A 23,580-nucleotide genomic window follows, 5' to 3' on the forward strand; every position below is an offset into this window, starting at 1 on the left:
CTATTGAACATGTCAGTCGCGCAGGAAATTGAAGCGTAAGTATATATCTAGCTTAGCACTAGAAATTGGTGATGAGGTCAAAATGAAGATGTGCAGGGCTACACCAATCGTTTTTGGAACTGTTTAATTCAATCATTTTTGGAACTATTGAACAAGTCAGTTGCAGGAAATTGATGCTTGGCTTAGCACTACAAATTGGTATTGAGGTAGATATTTTTGAGCCAGATTTAGTGTCAAAGGCTATTAATATGGTTCTTGATGCGGAGAACAAGAAAGATGGACAACCTTCTTACATTGAACAAACTGCTAACACTAATCGTAACAAGAGAGCTAAAGTCTTTCTCTCCTAACTTTGAGAAGAACAAACATCAAAATGTTACCTTTTTCAAGAGACGCACATTTGACAACTCTGCTACAACTTCTCAACCCTATGGCAACAACAACAGCAGCGAGGCAACCAAATTTTTTATGACCAACGTCTTGCTCAAAACTCTAATGGTAACAAACAGGTGAAGTGTTTTAAATGTTTCCAATATGGCCACTATACAGAGAAGTGCCCAAATGGTCCTGCTAAGAGCAGTGGCCAACCCAATGGCCAATCTAATCCAAAATCCAAACCAAAGAACTTTCAACAACAATCGCCCCAATGGTGCTACAATTAACCTCATCAAAGATGCTAATCCCAACGACAATGAAGTGGAAGCTAATTAATGTGAGGGATATGATCATGAGCATGATCACGATGACAACCCATCTTTAGGTACTCCTATATCTCATCACACTTTGTTTAAAGTGCAAGGCACAGTCATGGGTGAAAGTGTCACCATTCTTTTAAATGATGGCAGTAGCCATGATTTTATTTCTGCACGATTGGCACAACTCTCTCTCTCTCTCTCTCTCTCTCTCTCTCTCTCTCTCTCGTACCATGTCCCTCACTCATAATAATCAAAATTTCTCCATCTAAGCAACATTAGCACATCAAAAATTTCCACTTCTCTCTCACACTCAAGCCAAAAGAGCAATTTGAAAACAAGGGAAAACATATTTGATGCTGGTAATTTAAATCTCTGTTGAAATTGAAACTTCACATAACTTCTCATATGATGATTTTCTCTCACAATTTAAGAGTTGTTTCATGCATGACCTACCACCTGGAATTCCACCTTCACGTCCAAAAGACCACAAAATAGATATTATATCGGGTAGTGAGCCTCCTTGTAGAGCACCTTACTGTGTAAATCCGACTGCAAACAGGGAGATACAAACTCAAATCCCTGACTTGCTTGATTGAGGACTTATAAGACCTAGTAGTTCACCATACGGAGCTCCAGTACTTCTAAGAAGAAAAATGGGACCTTTCGTATGTGTATCGACTACAGGACTTTAAAAGAGATCACCATAAAGAATAGGTTCCTTATTCTCAGAGTGGATGATTTGTTAGACAAACTAAAAGGAGAAAACATTTTACATAAAATTGACCTTAAATTGGGGTATCATATAGTCAAAATGTTTGAACAGGTTGTCTACCAAACTGCTTTCAGAACAGAAACAAGACACGATGAATTTCTTGTCATGCCATTTGGTCTTACAAATGCACTCACCACATTCACACGCATGATGAACATAAATTTCATTGACCGTATTCATAGTAAATTGGAACAAGAGCATAAAGAGCACTTAACATGTGTATTTGATCTGCTTGCACAAAACCACTTGTATCTGAGTCCTGAAAAGAGTTTATTTTTCCAACACCTGAGATTGAATATTTTGGAAACATTGCATTCAGTGATGGATCAAACCCAAAAATGTGTATGAACTTCGTTCTTTTATTGGTCGATGCAGTTATTACAGGAGGTTTGTACGTAACTTTACAAATCTCATTACCTCACTCTCTTGTTAAAGAAAAATTATCCTTATGCATGGTCTGACTTGCAAGGAAGTTCCTTCAATGTACTCAAGAAACCTTTGATAAATGCACATGTACTTTTGATAGACTATTCTTTGTCGTAGTCACTGATGCTAGTGGAAAAGGTACATTACGAAAAATATAAACCCTCTAAGGGCCCTTTGGGATTAAGGTTAATTAGAGGCAAGCCAATAAGAAGAGGGTGGTGAACACACTCTATGCTCTCAAAAAAGTAGGGGGACAAAGTAGTCTTACACTTCTTAATGGCCTTTTACATAGTGAGAAGATGGGGGGGGGGGGGGGGGGAGTGTGGTGGGCCATATGGAACCCCTCCAACTTCCCTCCTTTTTTATTCGGTTTTGAATAAATCTCAAAATTTTGAAATTTTTCAAAATTTTCAAAACTCAAATCTTATCTTCTTAAAACCTCCCTAAACCTATTTTATGATCAAAAAAACATTTCTTGACCAGAAAAAGTCAAACCGTGCACCAAAAAACCCTAAAATTCAAAATTTTTCAAAAACTTTTGAAACATCATTTTTTACTATCCAAAGCCCCCCCAAAAATAGTCCTCGGGTAAAAAGTGATTTTCTCTCTCTAGAACCCCTTTTCCAACCCCTCTTTGGTTGCAGCCATCACACTCACCCTCTACTTCAACACTCTCTCTCTCTCTACACCATCTCCATTGTTGCAGCAAGAAAGCTCCTCTCTCCTCCCCTATCACCTCCCATTGCCACACCAAGCAAGGGTTATCCACCTTCTCCTTCACTTACTCCCACCTACATTGTAGCAACAAGCAAGGTCTTGCTCCTCCTCCTAATTGTCTTTGTTCAACCATGGCCAGCTCTACTCCGCAAAGGCGGCCAAAGGTAAGGTCACAACACTTGCATGGCACAACACAAGAGGTATAGATGATGAGTGGGTGCCACAAGAGCTCACCAAAGGTGGTTGGGTATACATGCAGCCATCTGCTATTGTCCCTCACCGTGTGCGAAATCGTGCAAACTTGGATCATCATTGGAAAGGAAAGCTCTTTGGATTCAAGAACCGCAAAGACAAGGGGGCCTTAGCCATTGTGCAACATGTTTTCTTAATTTCAAGCATGCTATTGCAACAACCACCTCGATTTCCAACATATTGCAAGTACATGTTTTGAGAATACAAAGCTAGGTGTGAAATCACATTGTAATGTTTTTGTGGATTCATACTTAAAATTTGGCATGCATTTATAGTCATATGTCTATCCACATTGGTTGAGGATCAGCCATGACATAGTCTCTACGATACATTCAATGCTATACATGCGGATAGTGGAGCAACAATTTTCGCACATCTTTGCCCAACCAAACTGGTTCAAAGAAGGATTTTCTTCTATTCTCACTCTTATATTGTGCCTACTTCTACACAAGAGTTTGGAAAGCTTGAACCCATCAAAGTATCTTCCTTATTAAGTATGGAGTGGCCATAGCCAGATTTGTGGTCGGTAGCATCTTTCAAGCAAAAGATGATAATAGATGTCCAAAACTCTTTGAAATACTCTAAAGCTTCTAGGTCTGTGGGCTTGAGTTGGTGTTTGCCTATTCATTGTTTCGTGCACATTTTTAAGGAGTTTGGATTTGTGGAGACTACCACAATGCTTATATGTAAAGATGTGCATTATGAAGAATTAGGAAGGCTTTTAGAAGAGGACTGGGGTTTTGTGGAGGGCATGCACAATGAGGATAGATACCATTGTAAGGTTGGAGCTTCAGGTAATTGGATGCGCTATTTAAAATCCCGCACCTCCTTGTACAAACGATTTTACTATGATCGTTGGATGTGCAAGCTTGGAGTGTGGACTCCCTTGCAGAGTGTAGATGGCGCTATTGCAAGCTTTGACATTGTAGCGAGGATGCCCAATGATGCTTTGGAGTCTGTCCAAGTGAACAAACATTGGACTCTCAGTAATGTGCAAGAACATTTGGCTATTATGGGTTTGGAGGCCCTTCAACAAGTGCAATTTTGTTTGCAAGGTCACAGGGTGAGAATCCTTCCACCACATTTTCAATACATCATAGTTTGGTGATCATTGGCTACTTATTGTAATGAATGTCCACAAATTGGGAAGAGAATGGAAGACAAATTGAAGGTCGAGGAGGACTGGGGCATGGATGGAACTATGCTATCGCTCTTATAGCTTTGTAACTCTTACAGTTTTGGAAACAATCCCCGATGTAATCAACATAATTTTCTTTGGCAAATTATGACTTTAATATAATTTTACACATTGAGATGAAGGTTCTTTTTTTTTGTGAAAGTGTCTTTTTCTTAAAAAAAATGAGGAAAGTGCCTTTTTTTTAACAGGGACCATTATAAAAGGGGGGTTGCATAACTCATTCACACTTTTTACTTTCGCAACACTTGAGCTCCTCCACTATCTGTCTGCATCCCAAACTAGACATGGACGCCTCCAGAGCCTCTGCATCTGCTCCCACATCCACCCCTTTGTCACGCTTCATCCTCTTCCTCGAAGACACCAATTACAAAGGGAAGTTGGACCTCCACACCTTCTTTACTCGTCTCCCCAACCTTGACGCCACAACTGCCCCCTTCACATGGATGCATTCACCGAGATTTCAGCGTTCATGGAGGAAAACATCATAAAATATTCTGTATCTATCACCCCACATGCAGGGATTTGGGTGCCTTGCGATCTTTTGTGCTACATACACAAAGGTGATTGCCTATTCTCCAAGCGGTTGAGACGGTTCCAAGAAATTACCACCGACACATGCCATTTCTTGGACAAGCAAGCCACAAGGGTGTCAGCGCTCAAGAAGCGCATGTTGGGGGTGGAGTACCTTTCTCGACTGGCAACATTCATCTTCTTTGTAAGTGAGGAACCTGATTTGGAGGAGCTCCGCCTACCACACCTTCAGGTTGGGTCCTTCATCAAGGACACCAAGGAGCAGGAGGTTGTCCCCATGAACCTTGCAGCGGAAGGGCAGACACGTCAGCTTGAGTACCCCAGGGGGTCGAGGAGGTGCTTGGAAAATCCATCATTGTGGCTAGCCCTAGTGACACTCCAGTGCCACTACCATTGACGGATGAGGCTATCCCAGAGGTAGAAATCACCCACTTCTCCTCAGTGGTAGTGGATGGGGAGGAGTATGTGTTTATGCATGACTTAGAGAAAGCATTTGGTATGCACATGGATGAATGCTTGAGCGTGCTATGCACCAACACCAAATTTCCCTTAGACAGTGCGCCACATGCCCTTGACAGCAAGCTCTTGCCACCTGGGGACTCTGTTACCTACACTATTGCACTTGCTAGTCCGGAGGTCCTGGAAATAGAATAGCTGCATGTGGATGAAGAAGAATTCCATGCCGCGCAAGCCAAGGTTATGGCCGCTAGGATGCCTACTCCACTGCATAACCCCCCCTCTGATGATCCAAAGCTTGTGGGTGTGGTGCAAGGGAGCATTGACTTGGGTGGAAAGAGCAACAGGGAGGAGGACGACAAGGAGCAGGAGGTAACTCTATCCTAATTTTAATGTTTTTTTTTTAGCCTTCATTGTCTTTTTTCTTAATGTTAACCACCGGTGTCCGCTTTTTGTAGTCATGGGTCGGGCTTGTCGGTCCAGTAGGAAAAGGGTAAGAATAATCGCCGATGAGAGGCGCACTCTAACTGGAACATTCAAGGGTTAGTTGGCTAAGCATGGGCGTCCAAGTGTGAATGGGAGAGCTCATATAAAAGTCACATAAACCAAAAAATCACTCATTCTCTCATTTGTGCAATTGAAGAGTGCTCTTGCTCCATCTCCATCTTCTTCTTCTTCATCTCCTTGTGGGTGTGTATGCGTGAGAGAGAGAGAGAGAGTGTGTGTGTGTGTGTGTGCGCGCGATCGAGCATTGCAACGACAGCACAGTGGCAGCGAGGTGGTTGAGCACGGCATGACGGTAGCTACTTCTTCACGGCAAGGAATCCTCCACGAAGGCAAGCGTAGGGCGGTGAGTGACACACCCTTGATCTCTTGAGCTTGCTAGATTAGTCTCGTTGCGTGCTTGCAGCCATTTGTTGCTCGCACACAGTGTATGGCAAGTCCCTTGCATTGACACGTACGACAGACGCGCACATTTTTGGCTCCGCTGCCAAGGAAATGCCCTGCATTAAGCTCGAGTAGCACTCTATGCTACTTTGTCGTGCATTATGAAATGTAGGAAAGGTAGAGAAAGAAGGTTTGTGGCTTGTTGAGCATGATTTTTTATCTTTGTTTTGCTGCATATACTATTTTTGTTAATAAGATATTGCAATGTATCGTGTTTTCTCTGTTGATAAGGTGATAAAATTAAGGTAGTAGATCTATAATGTTAGTTTTGTAAGGTACAGGAGGTAGATATGTTAGCTAATGAGTTGTTGTAGTACTATGTTAGTGTGTAATAGTAGCTGTGTTAGTTGTAAGTAGGTAGGTTAGGTGTGTGTGTGTGTGCTCGCGCGCATAGCGCGGTCTCGGTGACCTTATCCCAAAAAAAATGAAAAATAAAAAAATTTTAAAGGTAGGACCGGGATCGGGAATATTCCCCAGGCCCAAGCCCAAGCCCACACTCATGCTCAGGCCTCAGCCACTCTTTAGAATTACCTATTTTAGCCTCACGTATAAGTAAAAATTGACCCTTTTGAAGACCATTGGAGCTTCGGGTAACCGAACGTTGTGTTGTAAAGCATACCACGACCCCCTGAGCGATACGCTCGTTTTGAGCTAACACATGCTTTAATCCAAAAACCGATCAGTAAAAAATATTTAAAAACATCAAAAACGAGGTGCAAAACACCCAAAAAATCAGGCGGTTAATCTTTGAGGGTATTCACCAACGCTTGTAGGGTGCCAAAGGCACATGCATCTACACTCTGGTTGTGTGCTAGAGGCCGGGAAACTAGTGATCATTTTGATTTACGCAAGTTCTCAATACCCACCTACTTTAGGTTCCAATGTAGTACCACTCAGGACCCGCATATAGCATCTAGTGACTCTTCCTCTGACTACAACGTCATGGAGGGTTACCCAATGCCTAATCCTGATAGCTCAAGCCAAGACATGCATGCCATGGGCCCATGGTCCGGGACGAGCGTGCTTAGCCGCTTGAAGAAAACCTTTAGTAGAGCCACTTGCTCCAAACATAGAGCTAACGATGTAAATGAGGGGGTGGGGAAGTAAATTCGCCATTCATGACCAACGTAGACCCTATGCTCTTAGAGAGTGTGCACATGAGTACTCTATTCACTTCACCCCCTAACTCTGCAAAGCTATTCCCCTCCGAGGTTATATTACTTGATGGTAGGAGTGTTGCCGAAGTACAAGAACTTGAGCGGTATATCATCGCGGCTAGGGAAAAGGAGATTGAGAGCTTACGCAAGGCGGAGCAACAAAGAGAGTTAAAAGCAAAAGCTCCTATGTCAATATCCTTGCTAGGAGAGCAATCGAGTGCTCCTGAATTAGCGACCACTAAGGGTCAACCCATAGAGAGCCACATTGCATCTAGTTCAAAAGACACCCCTAGCACCTCAATCCTAGATGGAGCGTTCTTAAATGAGAACTGGGAGTACAAACTACAAAGGAAACTCTAACCAACCTATACACAAGTCACACCTATCACATGGGTTGGTTAGATGTCCTACAATCCACAACAGGGTCTACTAGTGTGGAGGATCAACAACAAAGAGTTTGTGAGGTCATGCATAGGGTTATTGAGCTAGAGAGACAGAACAACGGATCCACATGCCTTCAACGGGTCTCATGAGATTCTTGGATATAGGAAGGCTAAACAACCAACCTTATCGCAAATGGAGACTCCCTTGGTAAGTCTGATGGATCCTCCATATGTTGTTTCGCCAAGGGTCTCAGTGAAATCTGAGCCCACAAGTGATAGCTTTACTTTTCCAAGTCTAGCTCATCTTTCCCTCGATGACACCACAGCTACCATGCCTACCCCAATGATGGGCATTCCAAGAAACATGCCATGGACCTCATTTGTTAGTAAAGCACCACTACATGGTAGCTCAATTCCTGCAACGGTACCTACAAGTGTGTACCAATGATATACACCTATAGGTCCTCGTACTCATGTATCCTCTACCCCTCCCCCATTGTTTCAACAATCTATGCTCCACAACCACAACACCCAAGTTCTTATTTCCATGGGACCATATTGGCTAGCATTACCATGTCACATCCGACGTCTGCTATGCCTAGGGCCACACATATGAACTTTGGGCCGCCACATGGCACGACACTGTACCAAAATTGGAACCTAAGGGCTTCCTATGTGCCAATCCCAATGCCAATACATACTCCACATGTAGTCTTTGGAGCACCTTCACCCATGGTGCCTGCTCACTTAGGTGACCTGGCAACATTTACTTAAGCTATCGGTCGATCTATTGTTGAGAATATACATAACACGCCTTATAGAGAACCTAGAAGTAAGGCAATACAGATAGCCAATCTCACACAAAAATTTAGTGGAGACGGGGATGTGCGAAAGCATATCAAAGTGTTTGAACAAATATGCGATTCTCTAGGAGAACACAATGACTGCATAAGAGTAATACTTTAAGCCTAACCTTAAGTGGGAAGGCAAGGGATTTTTAGAACCCTAAGGGTGGCAGAAAAAACGATTTACCCTACTCTAAGGAGACTGTTCTTGAAAGAATACATACAAGAGGGAGTGCTTTGGGGTGTAGCCTCTCAACTCAGAAAAGCCCAACAAGAGGAAGGAGAGTCAGTGAGAGACTTTATTAGTTGCTTAAAGCATTTTAATTCTCGTTGTAATCCAAATGAGCGCTTCAATAATAATCAATTGCTTGATAGATTCATTAGGGGGTTACGACATGAGGATATCTACAATGGCCTAGTCATTAGAGGTATCACCACTTGGGAAGCGATCACCACCAATGCGATCCAATTGGAGGATAATTTAATGATTCAAGGAGAAAGAGTGTCTATGTTGAGCCTAAATCTACTAGCTCGCAAGCATCAAGGCATCAACCAATGACCCTAAAGCCTATTGCTAAGGAGCCAAAGATATCTGAGATGACTTTAGCAGATCTCACCAAGGCCATTCAAGAGAGTCTTAGAGACAATCGTTCTCCGTGAAACAATCACATGTATCCAAGAAGGGAGCAACAATGGTGCTCAGTATGCTATGGACCGCATAGTACCAATGGATGCCCTACTTTTAGAGTAAAATTCAATGGGAACTGCAATGTATGTGGGAGGTATGGTCATCAAGCTAAGGATTGCATAGTATTTAAGCGCGCAATGGCCAATAGACCAACCTTAGCATGGACAGACATGCCTCAAGTGCCTGCATTGATGCCGGCCCCACCTCTTGAACAAACGTCACAACACATAGTCCCTAGGGCCCAAAATGTTGTTCAAACAACACCCTTACCACCTCCAGTGCTAGGACCGCAACCACCACATTTGAGAATCACTTCTGTGAATCGAATGGGTTGTGAGTCATTGATTGCTTGTTTCAAAGGCTGTGAGGAAGATATAGACCCTAATACTGCCTATGGGATTGATGCGCTTGAAGAAAGTCCACAATACTACATGGAGGACTATTGGGGACAAGTCAAACCTGTCTATCAAGTAGCTTCTCTTTCTGCAAGAGTCCAAAATATCATTTACACTGCTAAGAGACGACCTCTTCAATGCTATGAGTATGGAGGTTCACATGGTGTAGATGAGTGTCCTATTAGGCTGCAAAAGAACGCTTCACCAATGCAAACCAATCAAGCGAGAACGTCTACAATGCCAATGCTCATGTGTAATCGATGTGGCATAGATAATTTGATTTCCCAATATCCGAATAATCCAAATGTGCCAAAGATCACCCCGTTAAACTTGATTGAGGTTACTGAGGAGCCATCGCAAAGTACACATGTGGTACCAGTAAACGTACTCACACGATCGATGCTCCAAAAACAAAATTATATTCTTGAAGAAAGAGACAAGAAATCAATTGACCAATCTTAGAAGAAGAAGAAAACATGAAGGAAGAGATCCCAAAAAGCAGCGAAGTCAAACCCCAATTCAAAGACCAACATAGAAACTGGTGGCGACCCCGTATATATGAACGACACTGAAGAGGATTCTGATTCAGGTGAAATCATGGAGACCAAAATGACCACTAAGAAAGAAACCAACAAGGAGGATTGTCATGAGCCACAATGGACAGGATCCAAGAAAAAGATAGGAACTTATCCAAACTCTACAGAGGAGATCGAGCAAGTCAAGCAATTAAGGACTTTGGTAGAAGATACCCAAAGGGATCTAGAGCCAACACCTAGGCAGATCCAGATTACAGACTCAATATTCCCTACGCAACAACAACCGCACCAAGTCCATAGACCCTTAGCCATACCTAGTGTAATCCAAGAAGAAAGTGACTTAAAGTCATGGGAAAGTGGGCGTACTCACTTCTTGTTGGAAAGAATTTTTACAGAGGGACTACCTAATCCTATCGAAGAAATGGAGATCTCATCTTCTCCACGTCAAGGGAATCAAGCCCAAAAGATGTCGTTAAATATTTCCAAATTGATGGATTTCATGGCTTCAGAAGTCAGAACCACCATCATGTTCAAACTATATGGAGATCCTAAGCTATTCTTAGCTCTTAGAGCTTTCCTCAATGGAGAACTGAAGGTCGGGCTACCACAATTTGCACAGATGGATGGAGCTAAGGAGATGCCAATAGAGGAGGAACACTTAGATCCACAACCCAACCTAGATGAGAACCTTGTTGTAGAAATACATGTTAGCAAGTTGGGACAATACTTTGAGGGCGATGAATCCAATGCGACCATACCAATCACTGCTAAGGGATTAACTGTGAAGGGAATCCTTGATGGTGGCACTGGGGTTAGCATTGTGACTAAAAATTGATGGGAAACTATGGGAAGACCTCACCTTGGGACCACAACCATAGTAGTAAATATGGCCAATGGGTTTGTTATTAAACCTATTGGGATGCTAGAAGATCTCAAGATCAAGTTCTTTGGACATACTTTCATTGTTATGATTCCTCCAAGCACACTATGGCATCTGAGATGATCTTAGGGCGTCCTTTCATGAGGGAAGCAAAAATGGTGCATGAATGGTCTAAAAACCATGTCTACTTGCAGTTCCAAGATTTTGTTATTCGAGTAGATCTTGTAACTGGTCGAGCGCATCCTCTAGGAAAAAGGTTTATAATTGATCATAGATCTTTCACCACAGTTCACTCGGCCGCATTGCAATATTGTTACATGTGTAAAGCAGACACTGATGTTGGGGAAGATTCTCCTTATATAGATGTACTACCTGGGATGATTGAGTCGGACAATGTGGATTGGGTCCACCTAGCAGCAACCATAAATATTTGGGGAAACAGGGGGACAACTTGGGTAACCCTTGAGGGGGATGAAATGCCACCACTCGTACCCTTAAATATGCTAGAAGCTATGTATATAGCTTCTGATGACCTACAAGATGAAGGTTTGACTGGCATTGGAACCAGTAGCGTCTCACAAGACTATAGACCACACGATTTGGGTCAGAATCATCAATTGAAATTGACTCTGAGGACAAAGACTCTAAGTTAAATCTTAGTCCAAATGTGGGGACAAACCATTCGGGGTCCAGTGCTACCCTAGATGACGATCTATCCAAGGGAGCAGAAGACACAAGTAGCAATTCATCTAGTGACTCTTCACTAGAGATCGGCCGTAATAAAAAATTAGACAAGAAGAGTAAGAGATATAAGAGGTGAGGATATCGAGCAAATGTGTATGCTAGAATAAATGAAAAGAAAACTACCACGGAATGGCTTAATTATATAGGGACATGTGATGCTCATCGCAAGTTGGTAGATAACCGGTGTGAATACCTTCAAAGCATTATGTGGTGTATTCCACAACCCATTGACATCACACAACTAGAGGCTACAGAGAAGCCAAAGTTGAGCCATACCATAAGGAGACGACAAAATCAAGAGTTAGCTCAACAACAAAAGAAATCGGAAGTGAAATCACAGTCCACAGAACAACAGGACCCCACAGGCTTACACCCTTCACCTAAACATTTCAAATCCTACACCATAGAGCAATGTAAGGTTGTGTATACAAAGGCTCAAAGAAAACCTATCGATGGAAGCAATGGAGTGTATGATGATCCAACGATAGTTAAGGAAATAGAGTTAGCAGACCCAGGAGAAGTCTCCAAACCAAGATCTGGCAGAAACTGAAGAGTGTGTATTAGAGAACTTCTCAAGGAATTCAGGGATATATTTTCTTGGACATATCATGACATGAAAGGTGTTCCACCTTCTGTGGTGCAGCACACAATCCCCATGAATAGCATGGCTAAACCAATTCAGCAACGACCCTATCCAATGAATCCTATATATGCAAAGATCATTCAAGAGATTGAAAAGCTTGTGAAATGCGAATTCATATACCCTATTGAGCACTCAGAATGGGTGTCTCCAATAGTGATTGTGCCAAAAAAGAATGGGAAACTCAGAGTGTGTGTGGATCTGAAGAAGGTCAGTGCCGCCACTAGGAGGGACCATTACCCTTTCCATATTCATAACATGTGCTTGAAAGAGTTGCAGGGAAGGAAGCTTATAGCTTTTTAGATGGGTACTTTGGCTACAATCAAGTCATAATTGTGCTAGAGGAACAAGCTAAAACAACCTTTATAACCTAATTTGGAGTGTTCGCATTTCGTGTTATGGCTTTTGGCTTAACCAATGCCCCTAATACTATATTAGAGAGTTTGATACTTTAGAGCCAATTTGGGAATCATTAATGTTTTGAAGATTTGTCCATATGGAAAAATGTCAAATTGATTTTTAAGACCAAAGACTTCCACAAGGTAGTACTTGAAAATATATTCCAAACCATGCTCTCAAAACTTTGGTTAAGATTTGGTCATGTGGTCCAATCTCAAGCTTCTTTTGAAAGTGGGAATCGAGAAATTTCCAAATCTGCTAATATGGTGTTCCCTGCTACCTTTCAAAGATTAATAAACATTGCTTTTAGAGAATGTTTGAGGGAGTTTTGGAAGCTTTCTTAGATGACCTTTGTGTTTATTCCTCTTGGAAAGAACATCTATCATGCTTACGGAAAGTGTTTGAGAAGTGCAGATTGTATTGCGTCTCCTTAAACCCTTTCAAATGCCAATTTTGGGTTAAACGTGGAATCATTTCAGGGCATATAGTGTCCAAAAATGGGATTTCCACATATGAGAGAAAAATTAAAGCCATTGCTGAATTGCCACCACCTACAAACTATAAAGGAGTTCAAAGGTTCATGGGCCATGTTGGTTATTATGTTTTAAACTTTGCCGAGATAGCTCATCCTTTGTTCAAGCTTCTTATTGAGTTCCACTGGACCGCGGAGTGTGACCATGCTTATGAGTCATTGAAAAAGACCTTGACTAGCGCTCCTATTCTACAAGTGCCCGATTGGAATGCAATTTTCCATGTGCATATTGATGCATCAAACTTTGCTATTGGGTGTGTTCTAGCTCAACCAGGAGAACATAAATTGGACTACCCCATTAGCTTTGCAAGTTGTCAATTGAATGATTCCGAGAGAAACTACACCACTACAGAGCGAGAAGGTTTAGGTATGATTTATGCAGTGAAGAAATTTTTCTACTACCTTCTGGCCAACAAGTTTGTTTTCTATGTTGATCATCAAGCCTTGTTCTATCTAGTAAATAAAAATTGTTCAACGGGAAGAATTACACAATGGTTGTTAATTCTCCTTGAGTTTAATTTTGCCATTGTGGTGAGATCTGGTAAAAGACATGTCATGGCGAATCATTTGTCTTGCATACCCAATGGTGAAGCCCCTACTGGAGTCGATGATAAGTTGCCCGATACTTCTCTATTCCTAGTCGAAACCATACCTGAATGGAGTGAGAAGATTGTGAACTTTCTAGTTAGTGGTTTTCCACCCAAAGAGCTTTGTAAGGACATAGCTCGAAAACTGTTAAAAGAATGTGAACTTTACTCTCTCATTGCAAGAAATCTCTATAGGCTAGGGAAGGATGATATTCTTAGACGTTGTGCCCGTGAGGATGAGTATTTATACATACTGCAAGAAGTCCACATGGGTATAGCCAGAGGACATTTCTCAGGGGAACTAACAGCTAGAAAGGTGTTGCAATCAGGCTATTGGTGGCCTACCTTATTCAAGGATGCATCACTTTTTTCAAAAGGTCACGCAACAAAAGGATAGGATGCCTTTACATCCTGTTAAAGTGACTCAACCATTTGAAAAATGGGGTTTGGACTTTGTAGGCCCAATTAGTTCAGCAGCTCATAGCACTCAATCTCGATATATTATCGTTTCCACTGATTATGTAACAAAGAGGGTGGAAACCAGGGCGACACACAAGGCTGATGCAAGGTCAACTGCCAAGTTTCTCTTTGAGAATATTATTACAAGATTTGGTTGTCCCTTTGAGATTGTGAGTGACAATGGTACTCATTTTATATATGGACTGATAAAAGAACTCACTACCAACTTCATAACAGCTCACCATAAGTCCACACCTTATTATCCACAAGAAAAATTTGGCAAAGCTGAGAGTACCAACAAAACTCTCATCTCCATTTTGACAAAGAATAGTTGAGGCTCATCGTACAGATTGGTATTTAAAGCTTACATCAACTCTATGGGCTTATCGTACTGTGTACAAAGTTTCCATTAAGTGCACACCGGTTAAGATGGTGTATGGTCAAGAAGCGGTTATGCCATGGGATTTTGTCATTCCTAGTCTTTGAGTAGCTTCTCAAGACGGTTGGGATGGTAACCCCTTAGTTGAGCAATTATATACTCTTGAAAGGCTAGATGAAGAGAGGCAATTAGATGTGCAAAATGCGCTTGTGGAGAAAGATAGAAGGAAGAAATGGTTTGATCGTCATCTAAAGAACAAAGATATCAATGTTGGTGATAAAGTCCTCATGTATGGAGTGCGTAACAAAAAGAAAAAGTTGAAATGTGCGGGAAAAGGACCATATAGAGTATGTGAAATCACCCCACAAGGAACCATTCATGTTGAGACTCTAGATGGAGTTGAAACCATTGGATTCCTCAATGGTAGCAAATTTAAAGGATATTATGATCCTTTAAGCCAAGAGGAGCTATATGCCATCCATCAAAAAAAGGTAGCCAAGGCACAAACAGAATTGAAAAAGATACAAGCTCAAGCTGAGGCGAAAGAGCGACAACAATGCATAAGATGCCAACGAGAGGCCAACCTTGGAGTTACACATGCATTCCACGTTGAAACAGAGGATGATTGGTTGGACTCTGACACACCTCTATGATACCCTATTGAGCTAAATAGTGCTTATGGAAAAGTGCTATATAACGCTTTATTGGACACGGGTGCTAAGTATAATCTACTATCATATGGGGTGTGGTGTCAGTTGGGAAAGCCACCTCTATCTGAGAGTATTATCCAAGTCAAGGGTGTCAACAAGAAAAAAACTGCGGTTTTTGAAATCTGGCACACTTTTGTCAATGGGGTTGTAGCTCAAGACTTTTTGGTCAAGCTTGCTGGAACTATGGAGAGTAATATAAACCTAGGACGCACGTGGATGATAGCCACCAAATGCACTATTGATTGGGGGACAGGGGGTGTCACAACGTAGAAAATAACTCTTAGCCCTTCCACTCAAGCCATAGTCCCTGAGATATTGCCTCTTAAGGAAATAAAACCCAAAACATTGCATGTCCAAGAGGTTGAACCATATTCCCCATAGCCCAACTCTCTAGAGCTTCAACTGATGTAGTTGAAACAAAGCTTGAGGCACACAAAACCCATCCCAATATAGTAAAGAAAACATACAAGTGGGTCCGTAAAGCTTCTTTAGCGACCATAGATAGTGCTAAAAGACAGGAGCCTGGTAAGAGACGCCCCACTCGCCCCAAGAAATGTAAAGAAACGTTGTGTTGGCTACTATGAAGGAAATGATTAAATCTGGGTGCCAAAACGTAAATTGTGCTCTTACTTGTCACCTGGCCCATGTGAGCCCAATCTTGTGGGTCCAAAACAAATTGAAGATCGAGGAAAGGAAAAAATCATGGAATGCTATACACCTACTCCAGAGCTAGTTTGGGTACCAACGAAGAAAGAATGATTTGTTCCACCTAGCTCAGGAATAGGGACGTCAAATGAAGCTTCTTGCTCTTCATGTAGTTCCTATACGAAAATAGAAGCTTCGACACAACCTCCACCTACTATTGTACATATCCATACAAACAAGGAAGAGTTTGCACCTCCCGTTGTAAGTTCACCACCTCCCATACAACGTTGCAAATAAAATCATGGGAAAGTACCTTACCACCCTTGCAACTAGATGAAACGCATAGGGCGGTCAAAAACTATTGGTTAAATCCTTCACGCATAACAACTTGGAACAATTGGTTTCAAAAGGTGACAACATCATTCCAAAAGGTATGATATACCCAAGGAAGGGGGGAGTGTTTCCTGACATCCATCATTCACTTGCTTCCCTCCCAACCTTCCTCCCTGACCTCTCAATCTCCAATCCTAGGGAATGTATATATAAAGCCTTATACTCACAAAAACAAGATAAAAAAGTAAAAGAGCAAGAGCCATCAGACAATAATGTGGAAACTTACAAGTTTTATACATAGCACAAAATCATAAAAACACATTTAGCTCTTGAGCTAGTTTGGGTGCCAAAGAAAGAACGATTTGTTCCACCTAGCTCAGGAATAGGGAAATCAAATGAAGCTTCTTGCCTTCATGTAGTTCCTATACGGAAATAGAAGCTTCAGCACAACCTCCACCTACCATTGTACATATCCATACAAGCAAGAAAGAGTTTTCCCCTCCCGTTGTAAGTTCACCACCTACAACAATGTTGCAAATAAAATCATGGGAGAGTACCTTACCACCCTTGCAACTAGATGAAACGCATAGGGAGGTCGAAAACTATTGGTTAAAGCCTTCACCCATAACAACTTGGAACGACTGGTTTCAAAGGGTGACGACATCATTTCAAACGGTATGATCTACCCAAGGAAGGGGGGAGTGTTTGCTGACAGTCATCATTCACTCACTCCCCTCTCAACCTTTCTCCCTGAATTCTTAATCTCCAATCTTAGGGAATGTATATATAAATCCTTATACTCACAAAAACAAGATAAAAAAGTAAAAGAGCAAGAGCCATAGCACAAAATCATAAAAACACATTATGCACAAGAACACGACCCTTGTAATATTTACACTCTAACCATCATCTATTTGCGTGTATAGATATGGCTAGTGCGCTAGAGTCATCCACTCCTGCCTTGAGTGAGAGGTACCCTCGTTACTTTTCACAAACGTTCCACATGGTCTTTCCGGTGCTTGCATGTGAATGGGATTTGGTAGGTACGCTAGCATGTGAGAGGAATTTCGAGGAGTTAGAATGGTTGATACGTCTCTTGACCACGATTGACCCATACTTAGTAGAGAGCGTTTCTCCCATTGCACAAGCCTACCCTTTTGACCAAGATGACTATAGACGTCTAGTGACCTTCTTAGTAAACATGGGTACCTACGATGAAGAAGAAGATTTAAATGACTACACGGATGGCACATATGGTCTCACGGATGATGACTTTGTTTTTCTCGACGACGAGGATAGGGGTTAGCCTTAAAGTTTTCCCCAAATCTCTACAATATCCTATTCCCTTGACTCTCTAGGGAGAGTTCAAATAATTAGATTAGGGTTCCTTATGTTTTTTAATTGTTTGCAATAAGGGTTGGTACCTTTATCCACTGATGTGCCTATGGAAGGTGGATGTCTGGTGGTGACTATTGTGCAGTTTGTGACTACATAAGGATACCTTCTAAGGACAACGACAATGCATGTTTACATGTTACAACGGATGTTCTCCATTACATTAGGTGTACTTTATCTATGCTTTCCACAGTTACATGTTTGCATTTTGTCAATTAAGTTTCTAACAATGCATAAAATTTATGAAGTTGTGACATTGCCAATTTAGATTTCATAATTTTTTCAAACTTCTAGTACCTTGTTCTTCTCTTTGAGGTTGGTCTATTAGTTGGTTTTAAGTAGGTATCAGGACCTTAGGCTAAACTAAGCCACTTAATTGTTGACTTTAATTCTTAAATAGTCTATTAATTATAGTAACTTTAGTAATGTTTTAGGCTATGAGGATATAGTTCTCTCTCACTTATTCCACCTAAGTGTGACTTGTGTTGTAGAAGTCCATGTGTTAAGCTGGTATTTGAAACCTCGAGTCTCCTGGTTAGTTTATGCTCAAGCTGATATTTGACACCTTGAGTCTCCCACCTTGCTGGTATTTGATACCTCGAGTCCCCTAGCTACTTGTAGCAACTATGGTAATGCCAAAAAAAGAAAACAAAAAAAAAGAGAAAAAAAAAAAGCAAATAGCGCAAAATTCCTTGTATTTATGTTGATCACACTTAAGTGGTATAAGTGACAAGATCACTAGTCTTTAGACCCCGATGAGTATTCCTAGGGTTAACTACTCTTTAGTCAATATTTTTTAATTAACGTTAGACAATCTAGTACTTACTTTAGCCCTAGCTCTTGTGTACTTATTTTAAATTCAACCTAATAGACCTTAACTCAATTGCATTTCATAGGTACTACGCTTGTTCTAGTTGACAATGTTACAATTCATGATTTTTTTTGCATTTCCTAGAATATCATGTATGCATCTCACTTATTGCACGCCTACACATGCTGCCTTTGAGCTTTCACAATGTGCTTTTCTTTTGACACAGGTACTCCTATCATGGATCCCAGATGTTGCATTGTTATATTTCGAGGGCAAAATCTACATCAAGAAGGGGGGCATGTTAACCACCGGCGTCCACTTCTAGTAGTCATAGGCCGGGCTTGTCGGTCCAATAGGAAAAGGGTAAGAGTGATCGCCGATGAGAGGTGCACTCTAACTGGAACATTCAAGGGTTAGTTGGCTAACCATGGGTGCCCAAGTGTGAATGGGTGAGCTCATATAAAAGTCACCTAGACCTAAAAATCACTCATTCTCTCATTTGTGTATTTGAAGAGTGCTCTTGCTCCATCTCCATCTTCTTCTTCTTCATCTCCTTGTGTGTGTGTGTGTGTGTATATGCATGAGAGACAAAGAGAGAGAGAGAGAGAGAGAGAGAGAGAGAGAGAGAGAGAGTGTGTGTGTGTGTGTGTGTGCACGCGATCGAGCATTGCGATGATTTGCACGACGGTGGCGAGACGGTTGAGCGCGGCACGGCGGTAGCTCCTTCTTCTTCGCGGGGCGAGGGATCCTCCACGAAGGCGAGCGTAGCGCGGTGAGTGACACGCCCTTGCTCTCTTGAGCTTGCTAGATTAGTCTAGTTGTGTGCTTGTATCCATTTGTGGCTCGTACACAGTGTACGGCAAGTCCCTTGCATTGACACGTGCAACAGACGCATACACTTAACCTTGACTGGTTTATGATAGGACGTCCTGGAGGTTGATGAGTTTGCATCAAGGATGGGTGGCAGGAGGACGGGCTTTGGACCTCATTCTTCCCTTGCGCATTACCTAGGAAAACTCCCCCCCGGTGATGTTGCCATTATACATAATGAATTCACTCCCCAATGCCATTTTATGACGTGGTCGTTGAAAGCTCTGAGCAAGGGTTTATGTCTGTGCACCATTGCTCAGACTGCCCATCTTGTGTTACTAGTGCGTAGATTCCTTGTATGCACAACATTTTAATACTGGCTTTCGGGGTAAAGTCCTTGCCGAGATAGGGATACATGCTTCTGTTGGCTCAACCCACCCTAAGGGGATAGCGCAATCCCTCTTGGCTGGGGAGTTGCCTTACGTGCAAGAGAGACGCCAAGATGGTCAACAAAATTATGAGCTCCTCAGATGTATGATGTAAAATCAACTTTTTAGAAGTAATAAAATATACTTTGATTAGTTTCTCTATCTTGTACATTCTTTTCAATGTGACTCCTCAATCTTGTAAGTTGCTAAAATTGGTGATGTGTTTCAATAAGTTGTGTCTTTGCTTACAGTAACAACACAGTAGAAGTGGGATGCACCTGATATCTGCTTTCAACTTACATCAATGTTGAGCCAGCAGAGGATCACACCCACATTTTTGCTCACACTCATCATTTTTGTAACCATTGATTGTAATAAATGTTTTTCCGACATTGATTTTGAATTGAGCCATTCATTAAGTAACGGGACTCAATTGAGTTTCCAGCTTGTAATTCCGAAGTAATTTCACTTGCTGATGTAATTAGTTAGAGATGTTCTCCCCTCCAAGGCTGAGGTATATAAGCCAAAGTTTTTGTAACCTGAGGGGATTCAGATTATTAATCAAAAGTGAGTTTTTGAGCGTCGTGACTGTGTCTAAGAGAGAGTGAGAGAGAGAGAGAGAGTCTTATCTACTTGCTACGCGAGCTACGGAGCCGCCATTGGAGAAGCGACACCGCCATTGTGTTAGCAACGGCGAGAGCTACGCACTGATACCAAGAGTGTGCGCTATCGGCTTCTATGTGTGGTAAGTTCCTACGAGCTTCGGTGTGAGTTTTCTTCCAACTCGTGTGTCGGAATAGAGCGTGCAGCATATCTATAGAACCACAACGAGTAGAGCTACACATTAGTACCATCGGGGTCAAGTTTCGGTCACCTGTATTTTTCGGCCTGTCTTCATACGCATTTACCGCACGGAGTGGTTATAGGTTGATTTTGCAGTTCAAGTCTTTAGGGTGTTGTTCTTACCTAGTGCATAGACTTCCCCTTGAGTTTGAGATCGATTCAATGATTCTAGATCCTGTTTCGTATAGCATTCATTCGTAGTACGGATTTCAGTCACTTGCGTATTTTAGAACTTAGATTTGATTTCCTTAGTAGTGATTGTCATTAGAAGGTCGAGTAGGTGATTTGACACCCACCTAGTTGTTTCCATGCGCCTGCGGGTCAAGCTTCGTCCTCGTCTGACAAATTCTGTTGTTGGTTGAGTTCTCGCTATTTAGCTTCCGCTAGCGGCGTAACCGCCTTAACATTTGGCGTCGCTGCCGGGGACGAGAGCCCTAAGTAGGTGACCTTAGACTAATCCTACGAGGTGAGTCGTATAAACTACTTTGTATACTTTAGTTAGAAAAGATCTAGGAGTGGTGGACTCCGAAGATCTCGAGAGATACTAGGAAGTGGGGCATTCCTGGGTCTTCCGTGTTGACAGTATTTTTAGTTTAGCTTAGATTTGTTTGTTGTTTTGTTGGTGTTGAGTAGTTTTTGATAGAAGAAGAATTTGCTAGTCCGTGAGTGACAGTGGATATCTTTAAAATCACAATTACCAAACCCATTTTATGATTAGGAATAGCTTAGGTAGGACTTCATTTGATCCTGATCTAGAGCTAGTAATCATTGGAGTATTTTCTTGATATGGTTGATTGCATGTTAGATCACTAAAACTGTCGAGTTGGTAGTGAAACTTGCAATAAACAAAAGTCAGAGAAATTTTCTGTGTATCTAGGAGTTGCTGAGCACTTGAGAAAGCTTCAGGAAGGATTCTGTGCCAAAAAACTGGAAATCTGCAACTTTAGACATCATACGCGTATGATGTCTAAATGACCAAATAGAGACCAAAACAGAAATTTTGACTTTACCAAAGTGTTCAAAAGGGGGGTTATACCCTAATTTCAACTTAAAACAAGAGCATTAACACTCAAAGAAACCCGAAAAGACAAGTCGGAGTCCAAGAAACGCAAAGAATAGGAAATTTTGGATTCAGATCTTGTTTTTACATTCAAACCTGACAAAAACACTTGAAACTCAATTGTAAACATTGGAGAAGGCTTAAAACCAAGAATAGTCAAAATCTGGGACAAAAGACATCATACGCGTATAATGTCTTTTGGCACATCCACTGCTTATTTTTGATATCTGACCTGACAAGATTGTTACAAGCACTGTAGGAAGCATAAATATCAAGTTTTGACCTAAATTGATGAAAAAGACATCATACGCGTATGATGTCTTTGACCTAATTTTGGACATATTTTGATACTTTGCCAACACAGATCCATTGTAATAGCTGTCTAGAGGTTATATTTCAAGTTTCATCCCATTTGGATCACAATTGACCCAAAAAACAAGTCAAAAGCGGAAAATTGCCAAGAAAAGCCTAAATTAGCCATAACTTGCTCAAACAGAGTTCAAACTGAATTTTGTGAGTGGAAAGAGCATAAGGGGGCTACTGAGAGTGAGCATAACCAAAATAGTCTAAATCTGTGAAAAAAAGACATCATACGCGTATAATGTCTTTTTCAGCATAACTGCAACAAAATTCTCACTTGATGAAACAGAAGTTGTCCAACTGACAAGATTAAACAATTGACCAAGTATCAATCAGTTTGGATCAATTCTGACCACAAAAACTTGGGGAAATCAAATTGCCGAGACGGAAAAGTTAAAGTCCTTTAAGGGAATTGATGAATTTGAGATCGGGCAGGAACCTCCAGAATAACCAACCAAAATAAGGGGAACCAGCAAGTGTCATATCAACCGAGGGAAGTGTAAACCAAAGTTGGGTGCAACCATTAGAGCCGATCTTTGAAGGAAGTGTCTCTGATACTTCTTCGGAGAGATCTTACGAGATTTTCACCGAACACGTGGAACACCTGAACCTGAACAACAGAAAAAATATGGCAGCAGGATCATCAAACCCTTCCGCCACCATGAAGCTACTGTTCATAAAATACCAGTACGACAATGAGCAAGGTGCCAAGATCTACAAAGATGGAATGGACCGCTATTGTGTAAAGATAGAAGAGAGACCTAGTGAGTTCAAGGACTTAGTGCCTGTGAGCTATAGCGGAGATAGATATCTAGATGACGAGGGTACCATGTACTTGGTAGTCCTAAACCCTAACATTGTGGACAAGTGGGGATTGATGGGCACCAAGGCCAAAGTAGATGAAGAACTTGAGGAGAAAGCACCAATAATGAACTTCCCTGATGCGAGGTTAAGAAGAGAGAATGAAACTACAAGGATCAACACTGATAACATCTATGTGGGGCTATATAAATATAATAATGGGGAGCAAGATCTCTATTATAGATGTGAAGAACCCTACACTGGAGAGTTGACAGACCAAAAAAGACTTTATGTCTTTACCTACACAGAGGGTTCGGAAGTGAAAATTGCCGCTTACGACAAGTATGGCAGGCAATACTCAACAATGGGCAAGAAAGAATTAGAAGGATATACATACTTTGGGGGACCACTACATCAGTATTATGTTACTTCTAGCTCACAAAGACCAGCACCAACAAATGGAGGGCAAAACCCAATGACGACAGGAGGACAAAGAACTCAGGCTGCTGACTCTTTCAGTCAACCTCAGTACTCGAAGCCCGGACCAATGGGATCATTACATTCCAGAGAGTCAATGGATACGAATCGAGGTAGTGCAGTTCCAATCCCCATGTATACCACTCCAGGTCCAAGGTTCGAAGCGGAACCATCACATTTACCTCCTAGTAGTAGATTCAGGGCAGGGGAACCGACAAGGGTAACCCATGAAGTCCATGATGCTAGAGAAAGCTTTAGCCGGGACACAGGAGCAATGAGATTGGTAGC

At 41.7% G+C, this 23,580-nt stretch overlaps 1 pseudogene; it reads left to right on the top strand.

The window, feature by feature from the left end:
- Window positions 1-1,811: 1,811 nt before the first annotated feature.
- Window positions 1,812-6,222, top strand: LOC147453787 (uncharacterized; annotated as a pseudogene).
- The last annotated feature ends 17,358 nt before the right edge of the window (window positions 6,223-23,580 follow it).

The sequence above is a fragment of the Adiantum capillus-veneris genome, chromosome 7, assembly GCF_014529385.1.
Source record: "Adiantum capillus-veneris isolate H3 chromosome 7, ASM1452938v2, whole genome shotgun sequence".
Classification (NCBI taxonomy): domain Eukaryota; kingdom Viridiplantae; phylum Streptophyta; class Polypodiopsida; order Polypodiales; family Pteridaceae; genus Adiantum; species Adiantum capillus-veneris.